Source organism: Pelecanus crispus, chromosome 1, assembly GCF_030463565.1.
Source record: "Pelecanus crispus isolate bPelCri1 chromosome 1, bPelCri1.pri, whole genome shotgun sequence".
Classification (NCBI taxonomy): Eukaryota; Metazoa; Chordata; class Aves; order Pelecaniformes; family Pelecanidae; genus Pelecanus; species Pelecanus crispus.
The window spans coordinates 191,977,783-192,003,577 of NC_134643.1; the positions used below are offsets into that span (position 1 = coordinate 191,977,783).

Here is a 25,795-nt window from a genome sequence, read left to right on the forward strand (position 1 = left end):
TATTCTTGTTAGCTCCAACATTATCTAGCGCAGCACACGCAGCACACACAAAGAGGAGAAAACTAACAGTATCCTCATCAACTTGCTTTTAATTTGAAATTGAGTCTGGTTGGAAGAGCAAGTTAAACATTAATTTTCTGACAGCGGTCAGCCCTGGGTATCACAAGTTGTAACCGTAGTTTCACAATCACGTTTTGCTACTTCTCTCCCTAGCTGCAATATAAAACTGAATAAACACTGAGATAGCCAGGAACCGGACAACAGCAGAAGTGACTTGATACAAAGCTCATAAAAGCAACGTAGCTTTCTCCTAACCTGTCAGCTTTATTAACTCTGTCAAAAGATCCCATGAAAAACACAAGTAACTCTAGAGGAACATACGGCATGACAAAAACAGTATATGCAGCCACAATATATAGTAACATGGTTTTTTTTCTCTCAACAGCAGACAACAATTTGAAACAACCAAGTTCACCCCTTTCTTCCGATTCTGAAACCCAGCCTTGTGTGGGATGACATTTATACTGAGCCCGCTTAAGAAGTCAAACCACTACCACGCAAGAAGGTGAGACAAATGCGGAAGGAGCTCGCAAATGAAGCGATGAGACCGTTAGTACGCTAACGGTAACCATTCAAGAAGCGCAAAACAGTCCCTTCAAAATAAAAAATATTTGGTATATTCACACAGACACGTTGACGATGAGTTAAATATAGGGTGTTCTAGAAATAGACTAAAATGTCTAATTATAGAAGCAGACAGTGACATTCAATCCATCTAAAAACTACCCTTTCCCACAGTTTCCAACTTATGTATTTAGTATTTCTATTCCTAGCAAATTATCTTAACCGTAATATTTTTCCCCCAATACAGACAGAAATAATTTTTACATGCAAGTTTAAGAATTGGAGGTTCTTTCCAGGCTAACAAAACAGCTCTCATTTTCACATTCAAACCTGAACCTAGTACAAAGTCACACGTGACACAAGATGACTGATCTCTTTTAAGGACAAATAAATGACCTGAGCTCTAGCCATCCGATTCATCCCTAAAGATAGCTGGTAGGTAGTTAAGGCCTAAAGCACATCAAGGTAAGAATGCATAAACTTTAGTCCCTATCTAATGGGATCCTTTTAGCACAAAGGCTGACACAGTGGGAAGCTTTGCCACAGGACAGGCCCATATTGAAGAATAAATCGTTTTTACCTCTACACAGATTAGCCCCGTCAGGTCAGGAGAGTGACAATGTCTAGAGTCTTTCACATGGCTGCTGCGGACTTTTGATAAGCAAAAGACTTCAAATTTCAGTATGTATAGTCTCAGTCAACTACTTTATCTGTGAATGAACATTTAAGTAAGATTTAAGAAAGTAACATTTAAGTAAGATTTAAGGAAGCAAATCATCTCTAAAGCACATCAGTGGCATTAAAAGGATAAGTACAGCAAATCACTGGCATATGATAGCACATACTCAGCGCTCAGGGAGTGGATTGTAACCAAGGCTGGAAAAGTGAACTCCACCTCCTGCCACTCCTGTGCTGAATCATTCCAGCGGGGGAAAGTCCTTGCTGCTCCTCACGCAGCCAACAAAACTCCAGCGAGTTACCAAAACTGTCAGTGAAAAGACCAAAATCTGCCAGCAAAAGCTGAGAAACTTTTGCTAACTCCTGCAAGAAATGACAGCTGGTTTGGAGATCAAAGCTTCTCCTCTGATACAGAGGGAAATCCTGTGTTTTTCTTACAAAGCCTTTTCTGTCAGCTCACCGTGAATACAGCTGTGCTGAAAAGAGAGAAAAGGGTACACTTATATACCTTGAATTTGGTTTTTTTTTTAATACACAGACGTGTCCAAAGAGTAATGCACACCACTGAAGTATGAGTTTGCAGCAATACTGAAACATCAGGCTATACCAGGCCAACAACATTCTTCAAATCTGGACGTTTACTTCTTTTCTTTTCTCATTTGAATGCCAAGATCACGCACTTAGCAATTCTAATATTCATCGGATTAAAAAAAAAAGAGCACATTAGAAAACAGGCATTTCTGTAAAACCATGGGTCTGGAAATAATGTTCAAGCTAACTGGCATCTAATGATACCACTCCCATGGCTCATCTCTCAACAACCACAAACTCAATCCAAACTGAAAGATCCCTGCCTTAGGGTGGGGGGAAAGAAGAAAAGATTTTTCAGACAAACACAGGGTTTAGCTATAAAAATCAACAAAAACTAATGCCATTTCTCTATCCCTTCTAATCCATTTCTCCGCCTTCTAGAAGATCTGTCCAAGCTGTCATCTGTAAGGCTTGGAGGACTTTCAAATCACTTTTTCCTAACTTCACCACTGCACCCCAGATGCTTCTGTAGCCCTGGCGCAGTCCTTGCGCAGCAGCAAGAGAGCCTGAACATGGCAGCTTTGCCTTCAAATAGGAACTGCTCCTCTGTGAAGCCCTGCTAGAGAGAAAGCAGCAGCAGTTACTTGCCCTTTAGCACACAAAAAGCCTTCTGCCCAAGATAAGCAGCTGCAGCTTGGGAGCCAGCTTAGGATAACTCAGGTTTTTAAGGCTGGATGTCTTGACAGGGCCCAGTACAGCAGAAAGAAGGGGAGGGAACAGGTAAGGAAAGGGAGGCTTGTGCTTGGCCGGTTGCAAGCACGGCAGACAGTTCTTGGCTCAGCCCCAAGAATTGAAAATAAAACTCATGATGAAAAAAAGGAAGATGCAAATAACTTAAAGAATTTTTCAGTAAAAAACTTCTGTCGCTAACTCAAAACAATTTTTTTCCAAGTGGTTCCTCTGTAGTTCTACCATTTCCTCTGTGGATTTTTCAACATGAAACAATGCACTGAATAAATCCCCCCAAACCTTGCAAAACCTATTGTTTTAGAAAGAAAAAGGGCAAAACATAAAATCAAAAGACGGTTAAAAACACACCGTACTGTAAAATGCAGAAGGAAAATATGGGTGAATACTGGAAAGGCTGAAGACAAGAGACAGCCTCATCCCAAGCATGACCATTTACTTAATGGTTGCCTCCTTCTTTCCCTCCCCTGCAACTGATCACAGTATTAAACAAGACTCCATTATACTTCTCAGATATAGGCTCCATACAGTAAATGAAACTGGGAAGTATTCCCCTGTGCGCAACAGTTTGAGCTCCTTGTCATTTCATTTTCAATAAGAAGATATTTATTTCTCAACTGACAGACTGAAATATAGGGTCTGAAGATATTAGCCTGCATTTCTGTTCAACTATAAACAAGGTGGAAACATTCTTTTTCAAAATATTGTGCTAGAGTTCAGAAGTACATAATCAGGAGAATCAAGGTGGTTTTCATCCACTGAAAGTTTTAAAAGTAATTTGACACACCGCAATTACCTCCAGGATTTTCTTCTCCCATTACAACTACCACTAAGCCCATTTTATAATCGGTCTGTCCCTCTGCCATGTACGCCATCCCCATTACTACTGTTTGTTAATCATCTTCTGGAAAAGGTGAGTACCGGCCCATTTTTTTTCCTGCACAAAACAACCTCACTCCCTCTATTTTAAAAGGCCACCGCGGCGGCCGCCGCTGCACGAGATTGTTCCAGCAGAAAGAGAACCGCAATTTAAGGTCAGGGGCGTAGAGAGCGACCCATCTTCCAGACGACACACCTGCCATTTTACAGTCGCTCGGGACCACGGCGGGCGAACGGCAGCGGCCGAGCAAAGGTGCTCGAAGCCGCGGAGCTGATCGCGACCGGTCTGCCTGAACCGCTTTGGCCCACGGTCTGCGACAGGCTAACCAGGCCCAGGCCAACGTAGTTTCGGAATAAATAAAACTCGTTTGTCGCACAGTCAGCTGAGCGGCGGCTGAAGGATGAGCAGCACTGCCTGACACCTCCACGCACGTCAAAGGCGACGGAATTATAAAAGGCAGCAAAACGACAGAGCAGCTGCAACACTTCTGAAGCGCGCCGTTCAAGAGAAGCGTGGCGGCGGCCGCGCTGCCCTTCGCCCGGAGCGACGCGCTCAGCTACAGGCAGCCCACCGTGCTGCTGCTGCTGCCCCGAAACGGCGCTTTTACCGGCGGCTCAATTTATTTTTTGTTTCTGCCAAGCGCGCCCTGGTGCTGCACCGGACCAGAAGTTCGCTTTTTCTCCCCCCCCCCGCCCCCCGCCCCCAGTCTTCCCCAGAAGGCTGAGGAGAGCTACTCCCGGCGCGGGCAGCACGTCGAGGCAGCCGGAGGGCAGCAGCCCGGGGAAGCCGCGTCCCCCCTGCCCGGCCTCCCACCCTTCCCGTCCCGTCCCGTCCCTTCCCTCCCCGGGGAGCACGTACCGCCTCGCCGCGGGGCCTGCGGCGCCGCCCCGGCCGCCCCGCAGCTTCGTGCAGCTAAAATGGCTCCTGCCGAGGGGGGGAAGTGGTGCCCGGGCCCCGGCCGGTGAGTCACCGCGGGGCCGGGCGGCTCGACGCGGCTCGGCTCGGCTTGACACGACACGCCCCGGGCGGCGGCCAGCGCTCCGCCGGGCCCGGCCTCCCACCCGGCCCGCAGGTGGCGGCGGCCCCGCTCCGCTCCGCTCCCCTCCCCTCCCCTCCCCTCCCCGGGCAGCGCCGATGGGGTGCGGGGGGCAGCTCGGCGGCCAGAGCGGGGCCGGCCGGCTTCGCGCCCCGCTTCGCTTGCCCTCGTGTGAGGAGCCTGAGGGAGCGTGGCGGGCTGCCCCAGCTTGCCCCAGCGGCGGGCTCATGGCGGCGGCTCCCCCGCGCCCCTCGCCATCGCTGCGGGCCTGCGAGGCGGCCCACCTGCCAGCGCTCGCACCTTGGAGGCCGCCTGTAACGTCCCACCCCGCTCCTTTGCCTGAGCAACAAGGAGATAAACACGTTTCTACGGAACATCTGGTATTTTCTACCAACGCCGCCTTGCTCACGCTAAACCCCCCCAAAAAAGCGACACCCGGGAGGGCCCAAATCGCTCAAGGAAATTTAGTTGACGTGCAGCGTTCAGTGAAGCACTGACACACCTAACTCCAGAGCCAGGGCTCTCAAGGATCCCCGGTAAATTTCCGATACGCTCCGCATGTTCTCTAAAGGAACCGCTGTGCCTCCTAAGCAACACGCCGAAAGCCGCCCAGCGCACAGCCGAAGGCAACGGAAGCGCTTCGGGTGGGCTCTACCAGCTCATCAGGTGCACCAAAAGGCCTGACAGAAATTTAGTCTTAAAAACACGGCGCGGAGGGCGAGGACAGACTTCTTTCCGCTTTGTTTTAGTGGGAAGGGTAAGCGCAGGCTCTGCGCGCAGGCTGGCACGCGCACTCCTTTTCCACTAATTTCCAGAAGGACAGAGTCCAAAGCGGCACGCCGTTCCGTAAGGGAAGGCACGGCACAAAGACCCAAGCCCGTGCAGACAAGGAGAGGGTGTAACTGCAGGGCAAGGAGTTGGGAAGCAGGCGAGAGGAAAGAAAGCAGCAGAGGCAACCTTGCCATCAGCACTGAAGACCGGAGTAAAAACCTGAAGCTACGTCTAGCAAACACATTGAAATAATTCCGAAGATGATTAAGTGCAGCTGTCATTAACACCCCCCCTCAGTAATAATTAAACAGTAGTCCCACAAGCGGTTCGCTGAGCAAGCCTCATTGTTTTATGGACATCGATATTTCCAACTACTGGTTACGTTTAATAACCGAGAAGAAAATTTTGGGTTTACTTCCAAGTCATTCAGTCCCTGTGATACCTGCGCGGCACTCAAAGGCAAAACTGGCTCCCAGTTTATTGTTTCAAGAGCAGTTATCCAGGTACAATTTTATTAGATGTATTTTATCATGTTATTCTGCAGCCTGCTTCAGTGGAAGATCTGAAGAGAAGCAGCAGCAGCACATTGTTTATGACTTACTGAGTAAAGGTATCAATAAGTCACTACTAAAGTAGCTTCGCTACAGCTCTTCATCAAAATCTGTCTTCATTTGTATTTCTCAGTTGAAAACAGACCACGTGGAGGAAACACCGCGATGTTGTTTTAGTCACTATATATTTTCCACCTCTCGCAACAGATGTATTTTCCCTCTCTCCAACAAGTTAATTCTAATCCAATCTTACATCTAAAAGTATTTGTTTCTTGTGCTGCAAACCCCCTTGGAAATCATGGGGCACTGAGGGGAGAAATCTGACCCAGGTGCACAGCGGTTACAAGGAAACTGTAACATTGGCACAGGCAGAGTGCCATTTTAATTATTAAAGAAAGTCTAATAGTTATGTTTTACAGGGGAAAAAAACAACACAGTCTTATCCAGGCAATCAACTAAATTGAAAAATCATTTTGTAGTGATGTATGAGCATAAGCTACGCAAACATTTTGCCGTTTCTGAGCTAAATCTGGAAGCAGTATTTTTTTTAAAAGCGTATGTAAAATATAAACACATTTAGCAAGAGAGAATGCAGGTGGATGTTCATCCCTGGAACTGTATCAGGTTTCTTGCTAATTATAATTTCAGCTTAAAGAAGAAGTGACCTTGCCCATTGCTGGGATGAGTATCTCTATGAAAGTCAGACCATCGTTTGCCCAAAAGACATAGTTAGGCACTGCCCAACAGCACGGCTTAAGCGAATTTAAACAGCTTTAGCCCTCCGCTCCGTCCTGACTGCATATTCCTCGCACCGAGCTACTCCCCCCACTGTTTCCCAGTGCAAATGTTTGTGCAGCCGCACAGCGCGGCAGAGGGTGGAACCCCCCAGCAGAAAAGTTAAGGCTGCACAAATAAATAAATAATGCATAATACAATTTTCACGTTGCCCTTGGCCCCGGCTCCCAGAGAAACGCATGCCAAAGTACACCCCGAGGGGAGGAGCGCAGCCGAGCGGGCCGCACACCGGCCGGGGTGGCAGAGACCTGGCTGCGGCTCCCACTGCTGCTGGCCTCACGCGTGACCCCGAGGAAGCCGCTTCTCTTCTCGTGCCCTGGTTTGGTAATCGCTGTCCCTCCTTCTCGGATGGCTTTGAAAGCTACCAGGTCTACAAGAGTGGGATGGGATGGGATGGGATGGGATGGGATGGGATGGGATGGGATGGGATGGGATGGGATGGGATGCTTCCCTAGGAGGCACAGGAGGCGACCACGGCAGCCTGCCTGCACAAGGGACGGCATGAGGCTCTGAAGCCACGCGAGGACAGACCAGAGAACTGCACTCTGGACGTATGCTGACCCATGTAGAACACAGACGCATTTTAGTCTCATAAAAATGGGCCTAAATGGAGGTTTGTGACTGGTTTCAGCTTTTGGTTTTGGATGGGGGTTGGGGAGGAAAAAATACTATTTTAATGAAGGAAAGGGAACAGAAACTTTAGCTTTAAAAGCTCTTTGGTTTTTTTTTTTCCTGCTATACTCTACACAAGGTCACCACATGAGAAGCCTAGCAAGCCCACATTTACGTGGGACCTCGTGCTGCCATTCCCAAAGCAGCTCGAGATGCTGTAACTCCTCTCCACTATCGCGAGAGGCGATCCCACCACCCTGCTCTCAGCTCAGGCTCATACCATCAACTCACACAGGCTCGGAGCCTCATCAAACTCTGGCTCCACGCTGGATAAAAGTCTGATTTAAGGAACGTCCATTTCGTATTTGTTTCTGTAGGATCCCAGTATCTCAAGTTTTGCAACATCTTTAATCTCAGGCATCCATGTAGGAAGGAAATCCTAATAATCCCACTCACAAACATGGCAGGGAAGAGCACCTGAGCAACAGACATGCCCAAGATCATACCGTATGTGTATGGGAGGACAACACTTAAACCAGCCTTCACCAAAGTCTTGAGTTAGCACCCAAACTCCTGCACCTTCCTTCCTCTTTTTATACAACACCAAGAAACAGCAGTAGCACTGCTGTTTATATATTTTAATATAATACATATCTATCATGGTGGTTTTGTCCCGGTACTTTGGATTTGTGGACTGGCATCTCCTGCTATGGTAGGTGCCACATGAAAGACAGACTGAAACTATTGCGGCTTTCTAACATTGCTAGATGCATAATGACCTAAATATTTACGCATGTAGAAATTGCCTCAGGAGATTATAAGGCAACTTACTCCTATCCCCAAAGGCAGTCTCTGCTACAGGACGTTAGGTATAGAAAAGTGCTCATCACTGTGTTATTTAACAACTTAATCACAAATTCAGACCATATACTTCCAATATTTTTAAGACGATTGTTTGCCGTCTACAAACCTTTTGCATTTTCAGAGATTTCGGTAAAAAAGCATCTCAAAGGAGAAATGTGGGACCCAGGGTTTCAGATACCTGGAGTGCAGCTCACGCAGCTATCAGTTCTTAATTCGCAATTTAAAGGTATGGTTCAGTGAAGTTTTAGTGCACGCTGAGTATAGGCTGAAAGTAGAGCACAATGAATTTGAGAGAAAACAGTCTACTTTTTCACTGTGCTGGTCTTCTGAACTTTAGTTGAATTGTAGGAAAGGAAAGGTAGTAGTAAACAAAGCATGTATGAACAGGCCACTATTCTTTTCAAAAGCTGGGAGGGAAGGTATTCCGGTCATCCTCTGTTTAATTAGAATCCTTCAGATAGTAAATGTCGTCTTCTTTCAAAATATGCAAGGGAGTCTTTTGCAAGTCTGTGATCAGGAAACTCCCAAGCCTCCAGAAATTATGCCTTGGTAGCAGAAGGGGCGAGAGAGGTGTTTGAAATGAAATGGATTCACAACTGAGCACCAGACAGCTTTAACCTCATCCATTTTACGCTTCCAAGTTTGCCTCCAGTGTTTCCTAGTGAAGGCAGTATTTGGCAAGCTGGCTGCCTTTGCCAGCAGCACAGCAACATCCCACACAGCTACAAACCCCTGGCCTTGTACAGCCTTGCACAAACTCTTCTTGGATCACCTCTAAGGTATTCCTAGGTCACATCCCAGCGATCACAAGCCTCGAGGAAAATCGACTTATATAGTCACTTTTCCTCGCTCTTTTAAGTTCCTTCCTTCCTCCTTTTGTTATGGGTTTGCCTCTGCTGAGAAGTATGCTTCTCAGTATTTCTGACAATGGTTTAAAATGTGGTTATATCCCCCTTTCTACTGACAAGCAGGCTTCAGAGGGAAAGACCTGCAAAAATCCAGGTAGTAAATACAGCTCTGACACAGGATCATCTCTGATCTGCTCTCAGCCAGAAGCTGCAGGCTCCAGCTTCTCTCTGACGCTTCTCTACCAACCCCAACTGCACTTTTCTCTCCCCATCCCCTCCTTGCACCGTTTCTGGTCCATGCGGCACCTTTTAAACCTTCCACTGGTCCCATTAAACACCTTAATGCGGCAAAAAGCTGACCGGGGTGGGTGGAGAACATCGGCATCCCTTGAATCAGCTCAGAAAGGCTGTGATGAGCACCGCCAGCACAGGACATAGGACCTCCCTCTGCGAGAGGGAATGAACTTCTAGACTGGCCCAGCACTACGGCAAATTTTCACTCTAAGACCCACAATAGCTGAAAAAAAAAAATACCTCGAGGCATGTTACCTGGGGGATGCTGCAGGGAGAGAGACGGGACAAAGATGCCACTTAACCCACGGCCCTCAGACCTGAGCTAGCTCTGTTCCACCCTTCCTCCGCACGCTACTTGCCTGTTTGTTTTGGGAAGTGCACTGAAAGTCATTTAACATCCTATAAATACACCTGCCAGTAGGTGCAACAGAAGTTGCACTTCTAAACCCACAGCTCTGAGGCAGTCACACAAAGAAATCAAAATAAGGACAGGAGAAATTTATAGCCGATACTACTTCTTTCAGCAGGCTTTAGACCCCCCTACAAAAATCACAAAACAGAAAGAATTAAACCACGATCTGCAAACATTTGTAAAATACACACAACATTACCTAGTTTTCTCGGGTGACAGACAGGAGAAATCATGCCTCACCTGATGTTATCACTAACCACATTCAGACAGGGTGCTCCTGCATCCTGAAATGCAACTCACTGCTAAATTGCTGCTTCCCAGTCCTTCATTCAGGATCACTAAACTGATTCAAAAAGGCCAACATTCCTTACATCTTTAAATACTGTCTCTAGACCCTGTTCCACCACGGGCCCTATAGCAACTAAGGCAACTAATGGAAAGACTGGGAAGTAAACAGACCGAGAAAATATCAACAAATGAGTAACTCTGGATTTTTTTTTTTTTCATCTAGAAGAGCTTACTGCTTGAAGAGAGAGAAGCAGTTTCTGAAACAAGGCAGAAGATAGTGCAGTTCTACTTAATGACCAAGTATAGCTATGCATTGTAACAGTAATGCAATTTTATGTACAGAACACCTCACTACAACATATTTGCAACAAAGCAAGCCAAAATGACCTCATTTTTGTATGGTAATAATTACTGGATATCCTAAGAGAACTAGAAAGAACAGAGCAATACAATGTTTTTACCCCAAATTCTCACACAATACGCGTACCAGCTCCGAAAATTCCTTAAAAATATACTTTAATATCATACAAGGCTATACAATCCTGACTGCATTAAGATTATGCTAGATCCACAGCTTTCCAAAGGAAATGATCACCTGGGTGTACAGCTGGTTTGAAAGAAAAGTATTAGGTCGCCTATGTATTTCTATGGATTTGCACTCAAAGCTTTTAAGCAAAGGTGGGTTTCCAGCTACTGTGCAAGAAAGACACGAAGGTGAGGGGATGCTAGGCATGAAGTGAAATTGATAAACACTGTTAAAACAAAAAAAAACCATACATATGAAAGAAAAGGTTAGATTTTACCAAGAATAAGAAACAATCTTTCCAGAAAGAAAGTCAATGTTGATTCTTGAAGTAGGTCAGTGCCGGCCACCATCCCACAAGGTGAGCTTCAGATCCTCCACTACTACACTCTTTCAGAGCTCTGCTGCTTTACCAGGATGGTTACATTTGCTCTGGAGTCCTTGCAAGGATAATTTTTAAGAATACAAGCTCAATCTAAAACTACTAGAGATGTTACCATACCAGTAACAGTAAAGTTAGCCTTTGCTCTTTTCCTTTCTAATACACACACAAAAATAAAAAAATTACCAGAACTATTTATAAACGTGCTGTTCTGCGGTTTTTGGTTTGGTTTTTATGTTGGAATTTTGTCACCCCTGATATGAGACAGAAAACAAAGTATCGAGCAAATGAATGACTAGAAATATATACCAAGTGAAACTATGTTGCAAATACACACAGAAGGAACATAAAAGCAAGGACTGGGTTGGTTTTACATGGTCAAACAGCGGTTTCTTAACTGGGACACTCTGTAGTCCACTGAGGAATCCTCATTAAAAAGCTATAACTGTATTTTTCCTCTTCTCATTCTGTGAGTCACTCATTACATTTTTGGATGTTGCAATACATTCATGAATAATAAACACATACTTGGGAAGAAGAAAAAAAAATACCCGGTGTTCACACTGGATATTTTTATGTCTATATTTATCAGTATAAAAATCAATCAAGAATGAAGCTGAGATTTGTAGAAGTTTCTATGCAAGGAATTCTATTAATCACAGACGAAGTATTTGGTATAGCCAGAGACAAGCGTACGGATATGCACAGAAGTTACAGCACGGCAATGTTAGTATTGCTATGATTGTTTGGCCTTTATACAGAGCGAGAGGATGGGGGAGGGATCATAACGTTCCCCATCAAACCCTCTCCTAAGGGAGAACAGCCAGGCACCGCCTTTAGCTAGACAGCTCTGGACCCAAAGCTGTACTTTTGCAGCTGCTTTTTTTTTTTAAATTACTTTTCTTTTACAGGCTAGAAAGTTAGGTTGCGGAGACTGCACGGTCCCAGAAAGTCACCCATGCTACAGGAAATTATTGTTGATATCTTGAAGGAGTACCAGGGAATTATTTATTCACGTTTGTGTTTTAGACAATAACAAAGAGGATCTAGTGTATGCAGATGTCGGGGTGGTTGCTGCAAGGTTTGCCACTGCTCCAGTCAGATGAAAAACTGTTTGCTTATATTCCAATTTTTGTTGTCCTCTCAATCCCGACACCCTAGGCAGGCTGTATTGGCTACTTGCACAGTTGTGCCAACTCCCTGTATGGATGCAGGCCAGATTTATGGAATTAAAGGAAATCCAGATAAACATCATTTTTAGAAAAATGTTGAGCTAGAGTTCCACAAATATTTTAGATGCTTCTGAGAACGCAACAGGGCATTTCTGCACTGCTCAGGATGTGAACACAAAGAAAAGGAAAGTGTGTTTATTACTGCTCTTCCAGCTGCTCTAATTAATGGAAAAAGATAAAAGTGCTAACTTGGAGAGGCAGGACAAAAAAAATAGGTTGGGCAAAGAAGTAATCCCATGTGAATGAATCCATTTTCCATCACAACTCATTCACATAGACAACTGGCTATTAAAGAACTCACTTGCTCAGGAAATGATCAATACTTTTAGTAGCAGGCTTACCTATGCAAATACATGCTACATTAACCAACTGCTGAATACATAACCCATGGAGAAGAGAGAAGAAGGAAAAAAATAAAGATTTCAGGACACAAAAAGGAGGGGTGACAGGGAGCACAGGGCTGCAGGGAAGGTGAGCTGACCGCTGGAAGGCCAACATTTTGATCTCTCAGAGACATTTCGAGTTGCATAAACAGCATTTCTACGCTGATCTTCGGCTAGGTGAGCAGTCCTACCAGCAAATCCTGTAAGATTACAGTGCTGTGGATCCCTCCAAGAAGCCAAACCATCACCTCTACTATTGTCACTTGCCCATAAAAATGAGGTACGGCAGTCAGGCATATCCGAGAAGATACCATTGCACACATATGTAAAGGCTTGGTTCCAGAGAGAAATGCTACTACAATGTGTTTTCCAAAAGCCTCCCCAGGAATCATCTTTCTTGACTGTGTGGTTTAGGGAGCCCTGAAAACAAAATCAGGAACCTGAGGCTAAGAGAACGAGAAGACATTATGGCAGGCACAGTCTCCCAGATGTTATTTTTTCCCTGCTTTCCACTAACAGAGGTAATTTATTTAATGGAGGGAGCTCAATATTCTCCTCGAGTAACCTGTCAGAAAACACTTAGTATTCTCAGTGCTCCATCCAAAGTACTTACTATGTATACATTTATGTTTATTACTTTAGTCTAATATTGTAAATTTAGCATTTCAGCATATATGTTTAACCTTACAGCCCATTTTGTCCTGCATTTATCATAGAACCATAGAATGCTTTGGGTTGGAAGGGACCTTTAGAGGTCACCTAGCCCAACCCCCCTGCAGTGAGCAGGGACAGCTTTAACCAGATCAGGTTGCTCAGAGCCCCATCCAACCTGACCTTCAATGTTGCCAGGGATGGGGCCTCCACCACCTCTCTGGGCAACCTGTGCCAGTGCTTCACCACCCTCATTGTAAAAAATTTCTTCCTTATATCCAATCTAAACCTACCCTCCTTTACTTTAAAACCATTACTCCTTGTCCTGTCACAACAGGCCTTGCTAAGAAGATTGTCCCCATCCTTCCTATAGGCCCCCTTTAAGTACTGGAAGGTTGCAATAAGGTCTCCTCACAGCCTTCTCTTCTCCAGGCTGAACAACCCCAACTCTCTCAGCCCTTATTCACAGGAGAGGTGCTCCAGCCCTCGGATCATTTCTCTGGCCCTCCTCTGGACCCGCTCCAGCAGGTCCATGTCCTTCTTGTGCTGAGGGCCCCAGAGCTGGACGCAGCACTCCAGGTGAGGTCTCACCAGAGCAGAGCAGAGGGGCAGAATCACCTCCCTCGACCTGCTGGCCACGCTGCTTTTGATGCAGCCCAGGATACGGTTGGCTTTCTGGGCTGCAAGCGCACATTGTTGGCTCATGTCCAGCTTTTCATCCACCAGTACCCCCAAGTCCTTCTCTGCAGGGCTGCTCTCAATCCCTTCATCCCCCAACCTGTATTGATATCGGGGGTTGCCCCGTCCCGGGAGCAGGACCTTGCACTTGGCCTTGTTGAACCTCATGAGGCTCACACAGGCCCACCTCTCCAGCTTGTCCAGGTCCCTCTGGATGACATCTCGTCCTCCTGGTGTGTCAACCACAGCACTCAGCTTGGTGTCATCTGCAAACTTGCTGAGGGTGCACTCGATCCCACTGTCTATGTCATTGATGAAGATGTTAAACAGCACCGGTCCCAGTACGGACCCCTGAGGGACACCACTTGTCACCGGTCTCCATTTGGACATCGAGCCATTGACCACGACCCTCTGGATGCGACCATCCAACCAATTCCTTATCCACTGAACAGTCCACCTATCAAATCCATATCTCCCCAATTTAGAGAGAAGGATGTTGTTGGGGGACTGTCGAACGCTTTACAGAAGTCCAAGTAGATGACATCCATTGCTTTTCCCTTGTCCACTGATGCAGTCACTCCATCATAGAAAGCCACGAGGTTGGTCAGGCAGGACTTGCCCTCCCTGTCCTCCATGTGCTTGAGCATGGCTTCTAGGAGGATCTGCTCCATGATCTTCCCAGGCACAGAGGTGAGGCTGACAGGTCGGTAGTTCCCAGGGTCCTCCTTTCTTCCCTTTTTAAAAATGGGCATTTACTGAGGGTCCATCACCTTTAAAGATGTCTGTGCTCTAGAAAACATCCCGCTAACCAGAGTGGAATGATTTCATCTCCCTCTACTGTCAATGGAAAGATGAGACATGAATTTGAGGGCAGAGTGTTCGCATCCTAGGACAGTAGCCTAAATTCCGAGTTTCATCCACTCCTTCTCTGTGACCAGTTTTATTTCTTGAACTCTCATTTTTAACACTCCTCCTTTTTAGCAAGATACATTAGAAATGTATTCAAGCTTTGCATATCAGACAAAAATACACTACTTGTGACTGTGGTCATAGAAATCATCAACCACTACTGAAGAGTAACGTCAGAGTTAATTTGATTTTAATATTCAGGATAAGAATAATTACAGCAGCTTTTCAATTATCTCCTTCAGGAAGGAAAAAAAGTAAAAAAAAAAGCCTTTTGTTGTTTTTGTTGTTTCATTAATTGCCCACATCCTCAGGCCTGTTGGTTTTAGGATATGAGCCCTTGCTGGTTTGCACAAGGTAGGAGCAGCATTCTCCCTGCTATTCTCTGTTCTATGAGAAAAACTAACTCCCCTACCCTAAACAAGCGTCCTTTAATTCTGTTATTGCTAATCCTTAATTGCATGCAGCAGGCTGCTGCTTCCCCAGAAGATCCCAAATAACCTATCCAAAGGTTGTGGTTCCAGGTGATTCTAACAGGGTTAGGTACATTATTTCTACTTACTTTCTAAAAATATACTAATTTCCCTCCATACTATTCAAGAAAATTACATTATCCAGTAAGCATTGTCAAAGCTACACAAGTATGTAATTCGTGCACCATTCTGGCAGAAGTCAGATCTGGAGGTGCAGGAATTATGCAACAAAATTATATGGCACGTTAGAAAATTCACTTGTACCGTTAAGCACCAACTAGCAACACCAGACAGTGAACAGGAAAGATACCACCTGCATCATCAGGAGATGCACGTTTGCATTTCTGAGGTGAAATGGCAGCTGGATACTGTATAGGGAGGGAAACAGGGAGGAGGGAGCACCACGCTTTGGATACAAATCCACAGGAAACCTGGCTCTTTACTTATAATGCCCAGGGAACAATTCATGTTTATAGGCAGAAAAGAGCAGGCTGAAGATCTGCAGGCCAAAGTTAATACAGCAAAGACCTTTTAATCTACATAGACAAAACAAAACAGAAGAATGGGAAAAACAGCATATAATCATTGAGTAGTTGTGTTGGCTCAAGGATTGTTTTCTTCCACGCTTCTGTATTCCTCAAAATGGGGGGTGGGGTAGTGGTGGTGTAATATAAGGTGTAAATATATGGCCTTCTCCTTCCTAGTTCTACTTAACTGAAGAAAATTATAACCAGGCTCTCACCTTTTTGCCTGTCAGCCTTCCACCTTGCAGAACATCATTACTGGCGAACATCATTACTGGCATAACCACACAAGTCCTAAAAAAAGGGAATGACTTTTACTAACACAAGGTCATTCCCCTTACCCCTATATCCAAAATGGTCAAAAAATGCTGTGAAGTCAGTTCTCCTAATGGGATTTGGGTGCCAGTATTTCTGGGGGAGAAGACTTGTGTTAGGTGAGGTTTGTTCCATGAGTGGGAGAGAAGATAAGAGGGTCCCACCCATGACTTCATTTGATGTTGTATTCAAAACATCCCCGAAGTCAAGTTACTAAATTCCAATACATTTCATGGGAAAGGTTAAAATGCACGATGAAATCCTTCCTCTTTCTCCTGACTTGGACCTGTAAAGGTTCTATTTTATGCAAATATAATAATAATTTTATGCAAACAATAATTTTAATAATAATAATTTGTGATAATAATTTTAATAATAATATTTTAATAACAATTTTATGCAAATATAATAATAAGTGTTGAAAAAACGGGTAGATGTGGCACTTCGGGACATGGTTTAGTCTAGTCTACCCTTGATTGGTTTAGTGTGGACTTGGTAGTGTAGGTTAATGGTTGGACTGGATGATCTTAAAGGTCTTTTCCAACCTAAACGATTCTATGATTCTATGAAATATTGTCAAATGTCAGTCCAAGAGACACTTCAAAGAATAAAGGCAAACCAAGACCATAGCTGAAGAACACCACCCTCAAGATAATTTAAATATGCTGTTGCAAAGCAAACAGAGAAATAAACGGAACATAGTTAAGGTAGACACAAATACACCATTATAAATTGGTTAACATTATGACTCCCAAGTATCAAGGCTTTTCCCAAAATCATGATATTTATATAGAGTACACATATGGTGTATACATACATACACTACATGGCTGTATATACAATATAACATATGGCTATACATACACTATACAGCTTCTGGTGTGGTGGGAAGCCATATTCAGAAAAACATTGCAAAGGAATTATGAGAAGATCTGACTGACATCTCTCAGTTAATCTGAAACACCACAGTTGGACATTTTCCACTTCCATATTCCACCCTCTATACATTTGGGCGCACTCAGGTTCAGTTTTGTTACGAAGCTCCTGTCTGACATGCCATCCAGCATCACAGAATCACAGAATGGTTTGGGTTGGAAGGGACCTTTAAAGATCATCCAGTCCACAACCCCCGCCATGGGCAGGGACATCTTGCACTAGATCAGGTTGCTCAAAGCCCCATCCAACCTGACTTTGAACACTTCTTCATCCACACCATCTCTCTGACTCTAAGCAGAGCAGAAATACGTTTCTGCTAGCTGTGCTTGTACAAGCCCCAAAAAGATGTCTCCTCATCATCCATTTATTTTCATTTTTATTCAACACCAAAGGCATAAAGACTTGAAAACCTCTGAAAAAGAAACCAAACATCACTAGTGACATAAAATGGAGCTGGTGGCAGGCTACTCATTCATCTACTCTTTCCCCCCACATCCCCAATGGGGCCTTGTTGCCTCAGTTTCCCCATACGTCTCCCCTTGGGTCTGATCACCGGCACCAATCCCAAGTTAACAACAGCACCTGACTCCCCACAGAGTTGCTCAGGGCTTTCTGTACCTTCCTCCCTGTTTGTAAAGCACAGCAAAGTAAGCCCAGACTGTCTAAAAGGAATTGGGAGACCTTGAGCTTGAGCTTCACACCCAACTGGAAAAGCTCTGGTGCTTCACTGATGGCTACCGCTCACTTAGAAAATCTGATCATTAATTAGGTGAAAAAACTGCCTGTCCATGCTTTATGCTCTTAATCTCCTCAAAACTACATCATGCTAACGTAATATTTGGGAGAGGAGGGGAAAAGAAATCTAAGCTGTAACTACAGATGATTGTTCTTCAATGTTATTAGGCAGCAGCATTCAGATTTGAGCCATTTTCTTCACATTTAGTAAAAGCTAACATCTTGTTCTTAAAAAGGACCCCCAAAAATCATTCAGTAAACAACTGTCCACACAGTAAGTTGGGTGAGAGGAATTTAAATTTCTCACCATGGGTAATGAATTCAACTCAGCATTCTTCTGTATGCACTGATCTAGCTTCCTGTTATTCTATAGCAGTTCAAATTACCTCAATTTTATCAGCAGGACTGTTCAGAGTTTCTTCTCCATCTCATTTCCCTGGCTCATATCCTGACAGTTAGTAGGAGAAAACTACTTTGGATCTACCTTCTTCTATTTCCTTCCCTTTCTAATTTGTTTTACCTGATTTTCTTTCATCCCCAGCTCTCTTCCCCATTCCTCAGGCATATGAACCTACATTCAAGATACATTTTGGAATAAAGATGGAAGAACTTGATTGCAGTGGCTCCACAGAGCAAAAGCATAGAGACGTCTCGTTTTAAGCCACCAAAGCTGTGACCTTGTTCCAGCCAGAATCCAGGTATGGTAGTCATCTCCTCACCTGCATATCTGGAACTGGTAAGCAGGTTCTTTTTCTGGCAGATAAAACAAGTAATCTCAAGAAAGGATTTTCCCTAGAATGCTGAAAAACACCTTTAGGATTTTTATTTCTACTTGTCTTTGGTTTACTTAAAAATTGAAGAACATGATTTAGAGACCTGACTAGGTAAGAAAGAGGGAGCACACATACAAAAAAGTACCAGTGACTGTTCATAAAGCCACCTTCTCACATCAGTCCTCCAATTTCTTTAACACAGTATCCAAATTCAGTGGTTTTCCTAATACGTCCCATTTAGAATAGCTGCTTCTGCTAAAATGCAATCATTCTGCAAACATGAATGCAATGCTATATGAAAGAACCAGAATTATGCATTTTCTCCCTTAAACCACACCTGCACAAATATTTGTGCCTATTGAAACACCTGTAAGAAGACTACTGCTCAGTCTGATAACAATATATAAAGAATGGAAACCTCAATCTGAACATGTACATAACTGATCCTTCTCCACCTCAAACACCAGAAAAAAAAGGATTTTTTATATGGTTGTCCACCACTTATCTTAAACCAAAAGCTCCAATGAACTATGCAGTCTCTAACTATATTTAATGTCACATCAATCTGAAACAAGAAAAGGGTGGATTAGAGAATTCAGAAAAATAAGCAATATTCTTTACAGGTATTGAAGCAAAGACATAAGGCCTGGAACCTAGACTGAGTCTTGAAGTATGTGAAGTACATAGTATTTATCACTAATTCTCCACAATAAAGGCAATTCCCTGTATAATTACTTTTTGTCTCCAGGAAAATATGAAACGAGTCATTTTCTTTCACAAATGTGTACAGATTTGGGAAAAGACAAAAACCCCCACACCTAGATAGTAAAGACGATGAGGGGGGCTTGTACAGTAACAGCCTTGTGTATGACTTGACCTTGCAGCTGCTCATCACACAGCAATGATAAAAGAGAGACTACGAACCCCCATTTCTGATGCAACTTTTATTTCAGAGGGGCAAAACATAACACCTACAAAAGTTAATGTATAGGTTTTCTCACAGAAATGGAGACCTCTTAAGCACACAACATCATGAAAACATGCTGTGACCGTTCAGCTGTCCGACCTCTGTTTTAGGCTGCCCCAGAAACTACATCCAGAGGCAAAGCAAGTAGCTAGGTCAGACTTTAGGTAATATATTTGCAGTAATTCACCTTGAATGAGGTACATAATGATGCAGTCACCCCCTCCCCTCCTGAAAGAGTACAAAAATGATAGAAGTATACCAGTAAATTTGGTCACAAATAGATGACATGTATTGCTTTTCCCTTGTCCACTGATGCAGTCACTCCTTCATGAAAAATATTTAATATTAATAGATGTGTCCTGGAAAATTTTCACAAATGATCATTTGCCAAGAATATAGAAGTGTATTTCTGGCTCTCCCCATCTTGGCTGCAATATATTTATAGTCAGAAGCCAGTTCATTCATTCATTAAAATATTATACCTGTCATGGTTGAAAGGTTTTACTACGCTGTAACATTAACATTTGAAAACTGAATTTGAAAAAGCCTTAGTAAAATTTTTACAAACCCTAAAGGCAAAATCTGTTAATCCATAAAATTTGTTCAGCTAGGAAAACCTAAAAAAAAAAAAAACCTAAAGGTTTGGTTTGGATGGCTCAAGATGAAAGTTTCACTTGAAAGGGCATCCAGTGAAAGACAGCTGCACAGAACAGACAGACACCCAAATACGTAAGAAAAAGGTACTACTTCAGTGGAGGTAAGCAGGTGCTGGGGGACCTATTCCCTGCACACAATTACACGCGGGTATTATTCCCCTCTCCCAGAAGGAAACATAGAAGTAAAGTGTTGGCAAAAGTCTGCTGGCACAAGGCTGGAGAAAGGCTTACAGTTCAACAGGCTGCGGACAAACCTCATTTCCACTATCTCCACTAACACCCCACTAATGTCCCCAACCCACCCCCCCCCAGCAGCTTCTCAGTACAGATACCAGAACCTGCCTCAGCAAACCGCATTAGTTAAGGAAAATAATTTTGGCAGAAATTAGAAGGGTTCCCGTGTCCAGCTGGCAGGTCTGGGGGCAGCAGTGAATGCCGGCAGAAGTGACAATCTGCTGGGGGCGACCGTCGGTAGCCATGACAGCCACGGCAGTCATGGGCGTGAAGGCCAAGGCCGCGGCCCTGTTCCTCCTCGGGATGCCCGTGCAAACTCTGCCACTTCCAGTGCTGGCCTGAAAAAGCCAGTGCCTCTGCCTGCTCAGCCGTCCCTCAGGCCCAACATTTTGCTTAGAAGATGACTGCCTGCAGTTGGCAGCCACCCCAATCAAAGGTCGGCCATTTGGCTTAGAGTAGACTTGGTAGTGTAGGTTAATGGTTGGACTGGATGATCTTAAAGGTCTTTTCCAACCTAAACGATTCTATGATTCTATGATTTCGTTGGACAGTGCTGCCTGGCTCTTAGGTATCCCTCCCCTGTTCACGTGCAAGGGGGGACGCGCGGGGAGAGCGAGGAAAAGTACTGTGTAAGAGCTGCCTGAAGGCCAATTCGCGTCAAAGTTATTTTGCCGAGGTAGCGTATCCGTTTGGAGAAATTACTGCTAGAAATATTCAGGCACTGGACTTTCTTCTGGAGCTCAGCAGCGGCTTCATTTCTGTTGCGTTCATCTGCACCCCGGGAAGCAGGACGGGAGGGAGGAGGGCCAGGGTCCAGGCCGAGAACGTGTTGGAGCTCTCTGCCTCCCACTGCCATTTCACTCGGTACAGATGGCTGCGTGAAGACAAGGAGCGGTCTTCCTTAGGCTCGAGGGGAAACATATTTTGATGCATGAATGAATTCAGTCATCTGTACTTAGTAACTCAGTTTGCACATTTTTGATGTTTAAATCAGTTCACCTCCCCCAAAATACTGAAGTTTCTGAAACTGCATTGGACTATGCTCTTTTCCTAGAGATTTATTGTTCCTTAGGTAACACATTATCATCGTGACACGTTGGATCAGTCAGTGCTCCTACAGCAGTATATGAACGCCAAGTACTGTCACCATCTATTTTCTGACTAGTCTTGCTGTCCTTTTACCCACAATACCACTTCCCCCGTCATTTATCTTAAAAAAATAGCAAATCTATGCCACAGGGTAGCATAACGTCCTCACCTCTTCAATCGTTTAAACTGGTGACAAAGCAGGCTCCTTCAGTTTCCCCCAAAACAAATGGATCTATCTGCTATCATTCTCTTGACCAACACAGAGACCCTGCAATTTCTCATTGAATTTCCCCTCTTAACAAAATTAAAGAGCAAAGAACAGGTGCCAGGATGCTGTTCAACCCCCTCTTGCCCAAAAAAGGTCTCTGAAGGTCTGCAGCAAGTTGCAGATCCTACAACTTTCCCACCAGTGGTTCCACTTCTCAACCACCAGCTCGTGTCCCCCCCATAGAGCCCAAGCACATCCCAAAAGCATCCGATACACACTTAACGCATGAGCTGCTGGAAGTGACACAGCGGCAGCGTCTCTCTGATGTTGCAGCAGATGTTGAAACAGAAGCTGCAGCAGCAGATACTGTGTGAGCGACCTTCTGCCAGGGCTCAGAGCATGCTCGATTTCCTACCTTAATACATGAAGCATAAATGAGTCGCAGAACAAGGTCAAGCAAGCTGAAACACCTCATTAAATTTCATCGATGCCTGTATGACCAGGTACCTCAGACACTGTAACTGCTTAATGTCACTATTGTATTAAAGGAAGAAAGAGACAGGAACATCACGCTGCCTAGAGCACGCGGGTGAATCTGAAATAGTAGGTTTTAACAAGAAAAAAGATAATTCTGTATGCGCACACAAATAAAAGAAGGAAATTAAACTAATTCTGGGGAGCAGGCAAAATTACATCTTCACCGGCCACAGATGTGCTGGACTAGGGGCTGCATGGGAAGTTTGCACACACATAGCAGATACAGAATAATACATTCAATAAAAACACCTAACTTGACTATCTCGATTATAGTTACTTTTGGCACCAATGAGGGGAGAAAACCAATCCTGGCAGAGAACTCAGTCCTACTACTATTTCTAGCCTTTGTTAATTTGGTTGTCTGGGTGCATAATTATCCTACACGCACACAATTTGTGTTGTTAAGTGTACAGTCAGTCAGTTGTATAGCTTGGCTATTTAATAGTATTGTATTCAAATTTGATATGCCCCTGAGATGGACACAGGTCACTTAACAATTCTGTAAATTTTAATCTCGGCCTGAGACACTGTTTCACTTCACAGCCAGAGAGGGAACAAAACTCACTAAGTATTACAAACACAGTAAGATGTCATGAGGTGGGAAGCTACAACCCATGACTGCACTGTCAAAACAGACATCATGTGGTGATACTCATTACCATCTCCATATTAACCCAAGTTTTATCCAACTACTGGAACATTAAAATAGGATTCAAAATTTACTGTTGATTCCTTGATTCTGCCATTTTCCGAGAAGAAATTTATTAAATAATCTGACTAGAGCTCTTAAAAACTGAAAACATCCAACCTCATTTGTACTTTCTTAGTGAGTTGGATCTTGTATCTCCTGGAAATCAATAGAGCATTATCATTAACTCCAATGAACATCGCGACAGGCACATGGGCCAAACCCTAGAAGGCTCTACTCCCATTATTTTCTCAAACATGCACATCTCAATAAGACAGCTGAGGAAAGTGTTTTTAGAAATCATGTTTGAGAGGAGTACTTTAGCACTTAAGTATTTCCAAGTAAGCGGACATACTTATATGCATGTTTTCAAGAAGTCTAGAGATACTCATTTACAAGAACTTAGGCTCCTCAAGTTTCAGTTCTTCGCAACAGGAAAACTTCCAGTAAGGTCATCCTATATACAAAATGCAATTTGTTATCTTAAAACATTCGTAGGATGTTTTAAAGTGTGAATGAAAAAGCCCAAATCAAGACCACTGTGTGAAATACTGAACATCAGATCCTGGCACGCTTTTGCATACCAGGTACCCTACAGTAGGTACAATAAAATACATTTTTGACAGAAAGAAATACTTTAACGCTTAAAATATATTTAATCTAGTTCAGATGCCAGAGGAAAAAATGTGTCTGTTTGTTATATAAAAAGAACAAACTGTGGAATTATAAAACATCATCTCATAACTATCTAGGCTCAAGTGCAATTCCCAGGCCAAATTAAAACTTCAACTTTATTGTGAACCTGCCTGAAAAGGAACTCTGCAGGTAATGCTTAAACTTGATTTGAGCAGTCAGTCATGTGTTTCAGGTTATGAAATGATTTCACTGCCATAACTTCTGTTGTTTTAGTGACTGCCAGGGGTGCTACACTGCCAAGCCATGCGCACGTGAGTCCGCGGCTCCAGTGTCTGCTTGCAGCAGGAGATCCAGCAGCGGGAGAGGCGTTCCCAAAGGACAGAGAGGTGGTTAAGGGGAGAGGGGGCTTGCAGGTGCCGTAAGCCCTCAGCAGCTGACTTCTGAACGGTGAGCGACATCCTTGCCTATCTAAGGGCAGGGGAAATTTCTTCATCCCTGAATATAGCTGTCAGTATCCTGAGCAAAGAAAGACGGTAGACCAACCTGGGAACATGAGGGGACTCTGTACTGACAGAGAGAAGTAAGTGAGGAAGGTGAGTACCCGATATCCTGTCTCCAGCTGCCACCATATGTTGATGCTCTGGAGGAAAGTGAATAGTATACAATAATTAATCATAATCCCAGAAGTCAAATTAAGCACCAAGAAAAAATGGTCTTCCTGACCCAAAAGAAAACCAGCCAAGTTCTGAAGCATGACATTTTATTATAATCTTGTCCAAGGCAGCAACATGTGCTACAATACACGGAAAGCACTGCAAATAATCTTGTTTTCTCAATCCAGGAAACAAAGTACGGGAACAGAGCACAGTCCTTCCCCATTCGACACGCACTGGAAATGTCCTCCACCGAACCAAGCCAAAGCACATCTTTGAGAAGGAAACCCCATCGTACTTCAAACACTCCCAGCAACAGCAAATCCATTACAATGCTTTTTTGCCCTCATTGCTACTTATTATTTCAGGGTACAACATACCTAACTTCAGCTCCCGGTCACTGGATGTCTCAGTAGGGTCAATTAAGTACCATGTATTTTCCTTACACATACGAACGATATATACAGGCATCATTTCCCCTCTCAGTCTCTTCTGAGCAGAATAAACTCTGTATACCCTGCATCGTGAAGCTTGGTTTCCAAACCCTGGATCGCTTTTGTCACTGCGCTCTTACTAATATTTCACATCCTTCCTCACGTGTGAGCAGCAAAACCAGACACAGAATTCCCATGATCTTACTAATGCCACATACTTTCCTATTTCTGTGCAATATTTATATTGCTACACAGCCAAAGACCACACTTCAGTCGCAGCATTACAATGAAAACTCCTGTTGAGATGATTCTCCGCACAAATTCTCACAAAAATTCTTAAGCCTTCCTTCAAATTGCCAGTTTGAAGACAGTCTCCTATCCTGCTGGTGTAACTGCATTCCTGGTTTCTTTTGTATCTGGCTGCATGAAAAACGCCTTCTGCTAGATGCTAACCATTTAAAAAAGTGATTTGGAGCACTCCGTACTAGTAACTCATTCCACACGCACACAAAAGTGCATGTGATCTGTTGGTAACGATGAGACACCATCACAAAAACTGCAAATATAATGATATTAAACAGCCTTACACCAAGATCCAGCCCCCGGGGGACCCCACAAGAAACAGCTGCACTCCCATAGAAGAAAGGCACGCCTAAGTTCCTCTCTAAACTAAGAAAGATTTATGAAGCAACTTTGCCAATGTTTGTGGTATTTATTCCACAGTGACTCCATGGCACAATTGTTTGAAACTCACACTTCACTGCAGAGTTAATAGATATATCAGGGACACAATATAGGGTGAGTCTGCTACAATAGAACAGTTGATGAATAGCTTAGGAATTTGGGAGATGTGGTTTTTTACAATTCAAAGTGCTGGGAAGCAATTTGCTCTAGTTCTACTGTAAATTGGTCTTTAACAATTGTTAAGTCATTCTGAAAGATTCAGAAGGAGTAAGCCCTGGCTTGTCATTTATTTCAGAGGCTCCATTTTAAAGTTTTCAGTTTTTCAGCCAGGAAAAAAACAATGAATAATGTGAGTAAGGCAAAGCATTCTAACCAAAGAGTTTTAGGTTCGATTCTCTATTTTAAAAAATTCAGAAACAACTGGGTGCCAATTAGCCAACTGGGTAACCTATTAATTAATATTATAATTCAGCAGCATATTTCCATGTACATAAACATATACACAGCATTGATGAAGCTTGTAGCACCGCCTATTAGGCAGCTGCTGAACACTTCCAATGCAAGATG

At 43.9% G+C, this 25,795-nt stretch overlaps 1 protein-coding gene across 2 annotated transcripts in view; it reads right to left on the minus strand.

The window, feature by feature from the left end:
* ELF1 (E74 like ETS transcription factor 1) overlaps positions 1-25,795 on the minus strand; it is a 95,948-nt gene that overhangs the window by 66,451 nt on the left and 3,702 nt on the right. The window contains exon 1 of one of the 2 annotated variants that reach the window (XM_075727434.1): positions 4,319-4,345. The exons of the other annotated variant lie outside the window; for it this stretch is intronic. The gene's annotated coding sequence lies outside the window, so the exon portion shown is untranslated. Of the gene's footprint in view, positions 1-4,318; positions 4,346-25,795 lie in introns of those variants that run through there. 2 annotated transcript variants of the gene reach the window in all.